At 43.1% G+C, this 12256-nt stretch overlaps 1 non-coding gene across 1 annotated transcript; it reads right to left on the bottom strand.

The window, feature by feature from the left end:
* Positions 1-10279: 10279 nt before the first annotated feature.
* Positions 10280-10386, bottom strand: LOC139031346 (U6 spliceosomal RNA). Its single transcript, XR_011483820.1, has one exon. It is a non-coding gene; the product is annotated as a U6 spliceosomal RNA (small nuclear RNA).
* Between the last annotated feature and the right edge of the window lie 1870 nt (positions 10387-12256).

Raw genomic sequence — 12256 nt, 5'->3', positions numbered from 1 at the left:
TGCACTTTTGTACCTGACCTTCCCTCCGTCTGTGTGCAAAATGTGACTTCTGTGCATCCAAGGCAACCCCCCACCCCGGAACCCATGACCTCCTAAGCCTGTCACCAATGACTCACCTGTCCAGCCCCCAGCCTGTGGCCTTGGGTCAGTGAAAAACCACTTACTGACAAATGGCTCAGCATTGCATCCTGTCTTCCACCTCTGTGCTTGGCAGGCTGTCTCTTTTACTATTGCTCACAACATCCCTTTACTGGAAAACTCCTACTCAGCCTCCAAAACCTACTTCAAGTGTTCCTCCTGAGGAGTGAGACATTTCTGGCAGGCTTCCTTCCACATTCCTGCTTCTGTCCTGTTTCCTGCAAATCACACTGCAGTCACTTTACACATCCGTCTCTCCTTGAAGGGGGAGCTAAGTCATCAGCTGGGGTCTGGGCTCCAGTGGCCTTCAGGAAGTCTTGGTTGAACTCTAGACACATGGATGACCATGCATTTTCAGTGATTGCAGGCAGGTGACTTTGGTCTTCCCACTCTGCTTACAGATCTCTCTTAGCGGGCTTCCTAATTCTTGTGCAGTTTGTTGGTACCTATTTTTGGGCAGGAGGAAACCAATAAATGTGTCATCAGACATGAACACTTTGTCTATTTCCTTTAGTACCATAAACTTTTCTTCCTTCTTTGTTCCTTCGTTCCTTCCTACCTCTTACTTTCTCTCTTAGCATTTTTTTTTTTTTTTTTGGCCTGTGCCCAGTCTTAATTGTCATACTTAGGATCCTCGATCTTCATTGCAGCATGTGGGATCTTTTATTAGGGCCGTGCAAACTCTTAGTTGAGGCATATGAGGTCTAGTTCCCTGACCAGGGATGGAACCTGGGCCCCCTGCATTGGGAGCACAGAGTCTTAGCCACCGGACCACCAGGGAAGTCCCCTTTCCTAGGTTTTCTCTCTTTGTAATTTATTAGTTTTACTGATTTTTATTGTTTCTAACTTCATATTTCAAAATGATTTTAAATGTAGAGAAAAATTACAATGACATTCAAAGAATTCCCATCTATCCTTCACCCAGGATCCCTAAAGATGAACCTTTTCCCCATATTCATGGTCACACACTCTCTCCCTCTCCATATATACATGTGTATTATAATTATTTTAGTTAATTAATTCATTTTTGGCTAGGGATCCAAGTTCCCTAACCAGGGATCAAACCCGGGGGCCCCTGCATTGGAAGCATAGAGTCCTAACCACTGTATCACTAGAGAAGTCCCATACATGTGTATTATTATATACATATGACATGTATATAGTACATAATAAATATGTATTGTGCATGTATATATGTTAAATGTGTAGCTATGTATAAAATATAGATAGTTGTAAAATAAAATAGTTATAGATTAAAAATTGTTTTTGTGAACCATTTGGGGGGGAGTGCGATGCCCTTCTCTGTTCTTAATCACTTCCTGTGCCTTTCCTAAGAATACAAACATTATCTTATGTAACCAAAGTACAGTGTCTGAATCAGGAAATTTAGCATTGCTACAAGACTACTATCTCATCCACAGACTGTATTCACATTTCACCAGTCGTCTTAATCAGCTCCTTTCCGGGCGAGTTTGTTTTTCCCTTCCTAGGATCCAGTCCAGGACCATAGGCCACAGTCCGAGATCCTGTCTCTCCAGTCCTCTTTTATTTTATTTTTTTTTATATGTGTCTCTATTTCTTTCAGCAGTAAAATACACACTTTTAAAAATTTTTTATTTTTATTTTTTTAAACTTTTTATTTTATATTGGAAAATGGCCGATTAACAATGTTGTGATAGTTACACATGGACAGCAAAAGACTCAGTCATACACATACATGAATCCATTCTCTTCCAAACCCTCCTCCCATCCAGGCTGGTACATAACATTGAGTAGTTTCCCATGCTATACAGTAGGACAGTCCTCTTTATAATCAGGGCAGACCCTCAGCCCTCCTGTGTCTTTTAGGACCTGACTTTTTTTTTTTTGACTGCCCCACGAGGCATGGGGGAATCGTAGTTCCCTGACTAGGGATGGAACCCATGCTGTGGAAGCCCAGAATCTGAACCACTGGCCCGCCAGGGAATTCCCAAGACCTGACATTTTTGGAACATCGAGGCCAGTTGCTTGGTTTCCTCATAGGTCTCACCATGTTGTTACTAAACTCTCTTCTTGTCCAGACTCAGGGGAAGACTCTTTGCAGGGCCTTGTAAAACCTTAAATAAATGACATGGACAAATTCTACTTTGACCACTATCTTGTTAAAATTCCTCAAAAAAGTTAACTCATTGGGCCCAAAGTATCTTAACAAAAGCCAGGCTGTATTTCTAGTATTCCCCCTTCCTCAAAGGATTTTATGTGCTATTTAATGATTTTTCACAAATAGTCTTTCTTGCCCTTAAAATCGGATTCATTGAATTTTAATTCAGTGGGATCACTCTCTAAACAGAGAGACACTAGGTCTGCAGGTCAGGTCAGGGCCGCTCCATCTAATTAGGGGCTTTCTCCAACAGAGTGGGATTCTGAAAGTGAGAAAGTCCAGCCAAGCAGCACCCTAAACTCATGGCTATTTTGGATCGTAATGAAGAAATCCCTTAAGAATTCCCTGGTGGTCCAGTGATTAGAACTCTGATCTTCTCTTGCAGGGGGCATGGGTTCAGTCCCTGGTTGGGGAACTAAGATCTTGCATACTACATGCCGTGGCAAAAAAAAGAAAAGAAAAAAAAAAATCCCCCTTTTCTTTCTTTTTAAAAAAATATTTAATAATTTATGTATTTGGCTGATTAGTTGCAGCATGGGGAATCTAGTCTCTGACCAGGGATGGAACCCAGGCTCCTGGATTAGCAGCATGGAGTCTTAGCTACTGGACCAGCAGGGAAGTCCCAAAATGTCCTTTCCCTTTCCAGCAAAGGGAATTCTAGATGGCCTATGAAGGGAAGCCAGCCACCAGGGCTTTCTGGGCTCCAAATACTCACTTGTCATATTTAAGGCCCCTGCCTATGATGGGTGGGGGTCCTGAGACCATTCTCCTGGTGGCTCCTCATATTAGCCTCCCTATTCTTCCTTTACAAATTTTTTCTGAACGGCTAAACATAATTGACTTTTGAACTGTGGTGTTGGAGCAGACTCTTGAGAGTCCCTTGGACTACAAGGAGATCCAACCTGTTCATCCTAAAGATCAGTCCTGAATATTCATTGGAAGGACTGATGCTGAAGCTGAAACTCCAATACTTTGACCACCTGGTGCGAAGAATTGACTCATTGGAAAAGACCCTGATGCTGGGAAAGATTGAAGGCAGGAGGAGAAGGGGACGACAGAGGATGAGATGGTTGGATAGCATCACGAGTCAATGGACATGAGTTTGAGTAAGCTCTGGGAGTTGGTGATGGACAGGGAGGCCTGGCATGCTGCAGTCCATGGGGTCACAAAGAGCCGGACACGACTGAGCAACTGAACTGAACTGAAACATAGTTGAAATTCCCCAAAATACAAAAGACTATACCAAGGAAAGTAGACTTTCTCTCCCGAATTCTGGCCTCAATCCCACCGTTCTGTCCTCAGGCCCACTGTTCGTAGTTGTTTCTGGCCCAGAAGGACTTGAATTTAACTGTATGAATCCATGAACCGAAGCCTGTTATTTCCTCCTAGAATCCTGCCCACTATGTTCCTGATCAGCCTGGCCTGGAGTTGTAGATAGATAGATAGATGATAGATAAAGACGATCCATACTCAGAGTTCTAGAGAACATTCTGACTTCAAGTGGACAGAACAGTTATCACACAAGAAATATCAAGCTAGCCAACAGCCACTCCACTTCGGTGGTGTCTGAGGGAGTCACAGAGGCCAAATGAGGGGCTGCTGGTGACCTTAGATTCCTGAACCACAAAGCCACTGTTCCTTTTGCTTGCTTTCTTTGTCATGCCACACAGCTTGCAGGATCTTAGTAATCCGAACAGGGATCCAACTCAGGCCACAAGCAGTGAAAGCAACAAGTCCTAACCATTGGACCGCCAGGGAATTCCCAGCCACTGTTGGGTTTCAGGGATTTTCACATTCTTCTTAGTGAAGGGCACAAAGGAAGAAAACACCTATTTCCTTCTCCAAGAGAGGAGGCCTGGAAAACTCAGACTCCAGACAAGGGGCAGCCAGGGGAGGCCTTTTCCCCAAAAGGAAGCTTTTGAAGTGGAGCAGAACTGTTTCCTCCTCCTGCCTTTTGTCTGTGGAAAAACTTTAGCCAAAGAATAAGTTTAACCAGACAAGTGAGAGAATGCAGAAATAAAGGGAAACAGTCCAACAAGACCAATTGCCATGAAGTGATGGGACCAGATGCCATGATCTTATTTTCTGAATGGTGTTGAACTTTAACTTAATGGCTGATAGGAGATTAGTCATTAAGCAAAGTCAAGGACCTTCACTTTCTCCTCCAGGGCGATAGGTAATATTCCGAATCACACCCTGTGAGCTGTGTGGTAGAGGCTGAAACCCCCACCAGGTGGAGGAAGTTAACTACATGAGAGCCAGACTGTAACCATGACATAAGCTGCCACAGTTCTGAGAACTGGCATCAAAGAAATGGGGACACACCGACCCTGGAATTGAAGACTGAATGTGCTTACGACAATCAAGATGACGCTGGTCAGGCCACCTGTGACCAATTTCGAGATGACTGTCAGAACTGACCCTGTTGTTTCTGCAAGGAGCCTAGGAAAGCTCTTGTCCGAGGATTGTGTGGGGTTGATGGGGAGTTGACTTTCGGACAGAAAGTCTACCCTCCTCTCCAGGTTACCTGCATACAAAATAAAGCTAATTTTCCTTTCCACCAGCCTTGCTTGTTTCAGTTCAGTTCAGTTCAGTTCATCTGCTCAGTCGTGTCCGACTCTTTGCAACCCCATGAACCACAGCATGCCAGGCTTCCCTGTCCATCATCAGCTCCTGGAGTTTACCCAAACTCATGTCCATTAAGTCGGTGATGCCATCTAGCCATCTGATCCTCTGTTGTCCCCTTCTCCTCCTGCTGTCAATCTTTCCCAGCATCAGGGTCTTTTCAAATGAGTCAGCTCTTCGCATCAGGTGGCCAAAGTGTTGGAGTTTCAACTTCAACGTCAGTCCTTCCAATGAATACCCAGGACTGATCTCCTTTAGGATGGACTGGTTGATTCTCCTTGCTGTCCAAGGGACTCTCAAGAGTCTTCTCCAACACCACAGTTCAAAAGCATCAATTCTTCGGCGCTCAGCTTTCTTTATAGTCCAACTCTCACATCCATACATGACTACTGGAAAAACCATAGCCTTGACTAGATGGACCTTTGTTGGCAAAGTAATGTCTCTGCTTTTTAATATGCTGTCTAGGTTGGTCATAACTTTCCTTCCAAGGAATAAACGTCTTTTAATTTCATGACTGCAGTCACCATCTACAGTGATTTTGGAGCCCAGAAAAATAAAGTCTCTCACTGTTTCCACTGTTTTCCCATTTATTTGCCATGAAGTGATGGGACTGGATGCCATGATCTTAGTTTTCTGAATGTTGAACTTTAAGCCAACTTTTTCACTCTCCTCTTTCACTTTCATCAAGAGGCTCTTTAGTTCTTCTTCACTTTCTGCCTTAAGGGTGGTATCATCTGTATATCTGAGGTTATTGATATTTCTCCTAGCATCTTGATTCCAGCTTGTGCTTCTTCCAGCCCAGTGTTTCTCATGATGTACTCTGCATATAAGTTAAATAAGCAGGGTGACAATATACAACCTTGACATACTCCTTTTCCTATTTGGAACCAGTCTCTTGTTCCATGTCCAGTTCTAAATGTTGCTTCCTGACCTGAATACAGATTTCTCAAGAGGCAGGTCAGGTGGTCTGGTATTCCCATCTCTTTCAGAATTTTCCACAGTTTATTGTGATCCACACAGTCAAAGGCTTTGGATAGTTAATAAAGAAGAAATAGATGTTTTTCTGAACTCTCTTGCTTTTTTGATGATCCAGCAGATGTTGGCAATTTGGTCTCTGGTTCCTCTGCCTTTTCTAAAACCAGCTTGAACATCTGGAAGTTCACGGTTCATGTATTGCTGAAGCCTGTCCTGAAGAATTTTGAGCATTACTTTGCTAGCGTGTGAGATGAGTGCAATTATGTGGTAGTTTGAGCATTCTTTGGGATTGCCTTTCTTGGGGATTGGAATGAAAACTGACCTCTTCCAGTCCTGTGGCCACTGCTGAGTTTTCCAAATTTGCTGGCATATTGAGTGCAGCACTTTCACAGCATCATCTTTCAGGATTTGAAATAGCTCAACTGGAATTCCATCACTTCCACTAGCTTTGTTTGTAGTGATGCTTCCTAAGGCCCACTTGACTTCACATTCCAGGATGTCTGGCTCTAGGTGACTGATCACACCATCATGATTATCTGGGTCGTGAAGATCTTTTTTGTACAGTTCTTTTGTGTATTCTTGCCACCTCTTCTTAATATCTTCTGCTTCTGTTAGTTCCATACCATTTCTGTCCTTTATTGAGCCCATCTTTGCATGAGATGTTCCCTTGGTATCTCTAATTTTCTTGAAGAGATCTCTAGTCTTTCCCATTCTGTTGTTTTCCTCTATTTCTTTGCATTGATCGCTGAGGAAGGCTTTCTTATCTCTCCTTGCTATTCTTTGGAACTCCACATTCAAATGGGTATATCTTTCCTTTTCTCCTTTGCTTTTCGCTTCTCTTCTTTTCACAGCTATTTGTAAGGCCTCCTCAGACAACCATTTACTTCTTTGCATTTCTTTTTCTTGGGGATGGTCTTGATCCCTGTCTCCTGTATAATGTCATGAACCTCTATCCATAGTTCGTCAGGCATTCTATCAGATCTAGTCCCTTAAATCTATTTCTCATGTCCACTGTATAATCATAAGATATTTGATTTATGTCATACCTGAATGGTCTAGTGGTTTTCCCTACTTTCTTCAATTTAAGTCTGAATTTGGCAATAAGGAATTGATGAACTGTGCCACAGTCAGCTCCCGGTCTTGTTTTTGCTGACTGTATAGAGCTTCTCCATCTTTGGCTGCAAAGAATATAATCAGTCTGATTTCGGTATTGACCATCTGGTGATGTCCATGTGTAGCGTCTTCTCTTGTGTTGTTGGAGGAGGGTGTTTGCTATGACCAGTGCGTTCTCTTGGCAGAACTCTTATTTTCCTTTGCCCTGCTTCATTCTGTACTCCAAGGCCAAATTTGCCTGTTACTCCAGGTGTTTCTTGCTTGTTTACTGGTTTTTAAGCTGCGAGCATCTGGACCTACGAACATTTTTTTTCTTTCTTGAATCTTATTTTATTGGATTTCAAAGTTTGTACTTTTGAAAGGTACTGAACCCATATCTATCTATCTGTATTCCAAAGAGTGTTGTATTTTGGAGATCTCGCCCTATCTTGACGTGCCTGCTCACTTTTTTTTGGCTTCACTGTCTTCGTTGCAGCACTCAGGATCTTTGTTACCACATGAGGGATCTTTACAGTTGCAGCATGTGAGATCTAGTTCCCTGACCAGGAATCAAACCCGGGGCCCCTGGGTTGGGAATGCAGTCTTAAGCACTGAAGCAGCGGTGAAGTCCTGCTAACAGATGTTGGCGCCCAATGTGATTCTGTGTTCTCATAGGGAGGGAGCCGTTCCCGAACCAAGGCACCGCCTTCATGATGCGCTGGGAAGGCTGTGAGGAGCCACTGGCCTCAGCAGGAGGTTTGAGAGGACATTCCCAGTGGAAACCACTTGTTTTGGGCATCCTTTCTGTTTCTTCCCTGCTCAGGGCTGACGGCCAAACTATGGTTTTCCTTGGTGGAATGAAAAGATACCTCTGACGAGAGCTGACAAGTTCCAAGACATCTCTAAGTCCCCCAGTGTGCACCCGGCTAACTTCTCTTTTGAGTATGAAGTGTGCTATTTGGGCATTTTGTAGATTGGTTCTGATGTGTATCTGATGTGGAGGACAGTTTTTGGAGCAGACAAAGCTGGGCTGATAAAATACTGTTTGCCGAATTCTAATCCTCAGAGCAAAAATGTGCCCAGGCGAAAGCTTGACGTGAACTCTTATCAGGCCCTTAAAATACAAACAAAGCCCACTCTGCCTGAGACTTCAATCTTGGGTTAATCGGTAGAACTTCAAAAGATGTTTGGGGCTTATTAAACACAGTATCTTGTTCTATCTACGATAAAGAGAAATGATGCTATGAGAAAAATTTAAGTTTTTGGAGATTATGGAATATGTTAAGGTTTTCAATCAGAAAATGCTGGTGTAACAGTTCAATTACTTGTTTTTTGGTTTTGTTAAGGCTTTTAAGGGTTAAAAATTGCAAATATGTAATGAAAGCTACTAGCATGAGGAGGAAAGCATTTTAGTTTATTTTTTTCCATTTATTTTTATTAGTTGGAGGCTAATTACTTTGTATCATTGCAGTGGTTTTTGTCATACATTGAAGAGGAAAGCATTTTAAAGTGTAAAGCAACTATATGCATTGTAGGTGAGAAAAGGTATAAAGAATGGAGATGTTTTTGTTGAGGAAAAATGGTGAAAATTTTGTTCAAGAGCTGTTTCTGGATGGGGAAAAATAAGAGACAGATCATATGAATACAAAAAGTGATAAAAGATTTGTCAGAAAAGGGAACTTTAAGAGAAGACTTGGAGGTGGGAGGGGGGACCGGGATGGGAAATACATGTAAATCCATGGCTAATTCAATGTATGACAAAAACCACTGCAATGCTGTAAAGTAATTAGCCTCCAACTAATAAAAAAATAAAATAAAATAAAATAAAATAAAAAAAATAGTAAAAAAAAAAAATAAGAGAAGACTTTTGTATGTTGTCAGGAGTGATTAAAATTAGAATGGATTTAATTAATTAGGTGTATGGATTCACTACATATTCTAATGTATTAATAGATTATAAGATAAAGTCAAGCATGTATCTGCTAATACTTTTTAAGTAGACCTTAGTAGACCTTCTATACTTAGAAACGTCTCTTAATAGTAGGCTTGCCTGGCGGCTCAGATGGTAAAGACTCCTGCAATGCAGGATCCCTGGGTCAGGAGGATCCCCTGGAGAAGGAAATGGCAATCCACTCCAGTAATCTTGCCTGGAGAATCCCATGAACAGAGGAGCCTGGCGGGCTACAGTCCATGGGGTTGCAAAGAGTCAGGCGTGACTGAGCAACTATCACTCAGTTAGGTAAATAAACTTTGTTTCTAACTATAAACTGGTAGAAGATGAGAATTTTTTTTTTCTTCCTGCCCTGCCATGCAGCTTGTGGGATCTTAGTTTCGGGACCAGGGATTGAACCTGCACCCTCAGCAGTGAGAGCTCTGAGTCCTAACCACTGGCCAGCCAGGAAATTCCCTGGAATTTGGTTTTCTTTCTCCCTGTTAGTAGAAAAAATTTTCCTGGAATATTGGGCTTTTTTGATAACAGATTGTATGTTTCTTTCTCTAGGTAAGTTTGAGTATTCCCAAGGGCCCCGAGGCATCTCAGAAAAAATAGTAAAGTAAATTGGATTATTTGGTATATTAAATTATATTAGAAACACTTGATAACTTTCAGATCCTACTGCTGAACTGGGTAAGAAATTTAAAGAATATTATGGAAAGCTATTGTTTTGTTGCAAACCATATTTCATTTTATTATTCTTTTTTTTTACTTTTGGTATTTTAAAAAACCTTTTGGCTGAACCACTCGACGTGTGGGATCTCAGTTCCCCAACTGGGGATAGAACCCTAGCCCTCTGCAGTGGAAGCACAAGAGTCTTCACTGCTGGACCACAAGGGACATTCCTTCAAACCATATATATATTTTTTAAACATAATTTTATTTACTTATTTTTGGCTGTGCCGGGTCTTCTTTGCTGTGTGCGCTTTCTCTAGTTGCAGTGCATGGGCTTCTGTTGTATTGGAGCACAGGCTCCAGGACATGGGGGCTCAGTATTTGCAGCTCCCAGGCTTTAGAGCAGAAGCTTAATAGTGGTGCATGGGCTTAGTTGCTCCGCGGCACATGGGATCTTCCCAGACCAGGGATCGAACCCATGTCTCCTGAATAGACAGGTGGATTCGTTACCACTGAGCCCCCCAGGGGAGCCCCCAAACCATATTTTTGACCCCAATGTCCAGGATGGAAAAGACACATTCAGAAAATAATACAAAGATGCATTTTGTTATCCTCATTGTAATGTCTACTAATTTTCAAAATTTTGTCCAGGTGCTACAACAAAATAATCAGAGGCAATGTTTTCTTTTTTTTTTGTTTGTTTTAATATGGAACGCTTCACGAATTTGCGTGTCATCCTTGCGCAGGGGCCATGCCAATCTTCTCTGTATCGTTCCAATTTCAGTATATGTGCTGCCGAAGCGAGCACAGAGGCAATGTTTTCATAATATAAAATACTGATGCTAAGCTTGGAAATTGAGATTATTTCCCACTCTGTGTCATTCCCCAAGTTAGGCTGGGCTTCCCTGGTGGCTCAATGTAAAGAATCCACTCGCCAATGCAGGAGACACAGGTTCAATCCCTGGGTCAGGAAGATACCCTGCAGAAGGAAAAAGCAACCCACTCCAGTATTCTTGCTGGGGAAATGCCATGCATAGAGGAGGCTGGTAGGCTATAATTCACAGGGTCCCCAAAGAGAAGGAGTTAGAAAGCAAACAACAACAACAACACCCCATTTCAGCTGGAAGTAGTAAGTGGTGGTTGCCCCATTCCATTGAAGAGTTGGAGAGAACTGGAATGGAAATGGAGCCAAAACCAAATTCCTCTGCTGAGTTTATGATTAACCTCTCTGTTCAAAACTTTATTCCCTTTCTTGTTCTGTACCCATTCCTCCTCAAGATTGAGGAATATCACAATAAAAAAGGGGGGGATTGAAACAGAGCAGGACCCTACTCAACTGTCCTGGTCCCAGCAGTCCCCAAGCATTTTGGCACCAGGGACAGGTTTCACAGAAGGCACCTTTTCTAAGGACCAGGAGTAGAGGGGATGGTTTTGGGATGCTTCTAGTACATTACATTTATTGCGTCCTTTATTTCCATTATTATTACATCAGCTCCACTTCATGTGATCAGGCATTAGACCCCCGGAGGTTGGGGACCCCTGATTCCCCCCCATAACCTCAGCCTGCCTTTTGTTGTGGAAAAAGTTTTAGTAACAACTCCAGGCAAGAGGCAGCCAAGGGAGGCTCTTTTCCCCCTAATTCATGACAGCAGTGCACTTTAGCTTTTAACAAGCAGAAATCAAAAACTCAGGACACCCCTCTTGAAACGGATAGAGACCATTTGCTGAGCAGCTTTGCTAGGGGAAGCTTTGGGCTTTCCCTGGTGGCTCAGAGGTTAAAGCGTCTGCCTGCAATGCGGGAGACCTGGGTTCGACCCCTAGGTCAGGACGATCCCCTGGAGAAGGAAATGGCAACCCACTCCAGTACTCTTGCCTGGAGAATCCCGTGGATGGAGGAGCCTGGTAGGCTACAGTCCATGGGGTCGCAAAGAGTCGGACACGACTGAGCAACTTCACTCACTTCACTCACTTTGCTAAGGAAGCACGTCTCCTTGACTCTGCCTTCTGAAGTGAGCGTTACTCTCATTTTATAGAGGTGGAAACTGAGGTCCAGAGAGAGCAAGCAATTTGCACATAGTCACACAGCCAGGAAGTAGCAGAGCAATGCCCAGGACTTTCCCATGAACCCATCCTTCTTTCTTTCCCAATCTGTAGGAGAGCCCGACTTGGGATCTCCACAAGACATTTGATAGTAGCCCCTGCATTAATTTGTTTAACCTTCACTGAACCGCTACTTACTAGGTGCCAGGCTCTTTTCCTAGAGCCTCACAAATAGCAACTCATTTAAGCTTCATAACAGGCCTATGGGGTTCATATTACTCTGATGCCATTTTACAAATGAAGAAACTGCACCCCAAAGTCACATAGGAAGTAGTGAGTGGGATTGGGATCTGGACCCAGGCTGCTGGGTTGCAGAGTGAATGTTCCCTAGATTCCCTGAAGCCAGATCCAGGAGGAGAGGGTGGGCAAAGAGATGTTATACCAACAAATGAAAAAGCAGAATGTGACACCTCCCCAAATTCATGGATTAGAAACCCATCTTTTGCCCAGTTTGAGTGACAAGAGCCTCACTGAAAGTCATATCTGGGCGCTGTCTTCATCGGGCTTCTTGTCAACCCCACCATTCCCATGGAGCCCTTTCCTGTGGGAACAGCAGAAATCGTGTTCAAGGAGCCTTG

This window comes from Odocoileus virginianus, chromosome 26, assembly GCF_023699985.2.
Source record: "Odocoileus virginianus isolate 20LAN1187 ecotype Illinois chromosome 26, Ovbor_1.2, whole genome shotgun sequence".
Lineage (NCBI taxonomy): Eukaryota > Metazoa > Chordata > Mammalia > Artiodactyla > Cervidae > Odocoileus > Odocoileus virginianus.
This window is presented reverse-complemented; position numbering and strand designations above follow the sequence as displayed.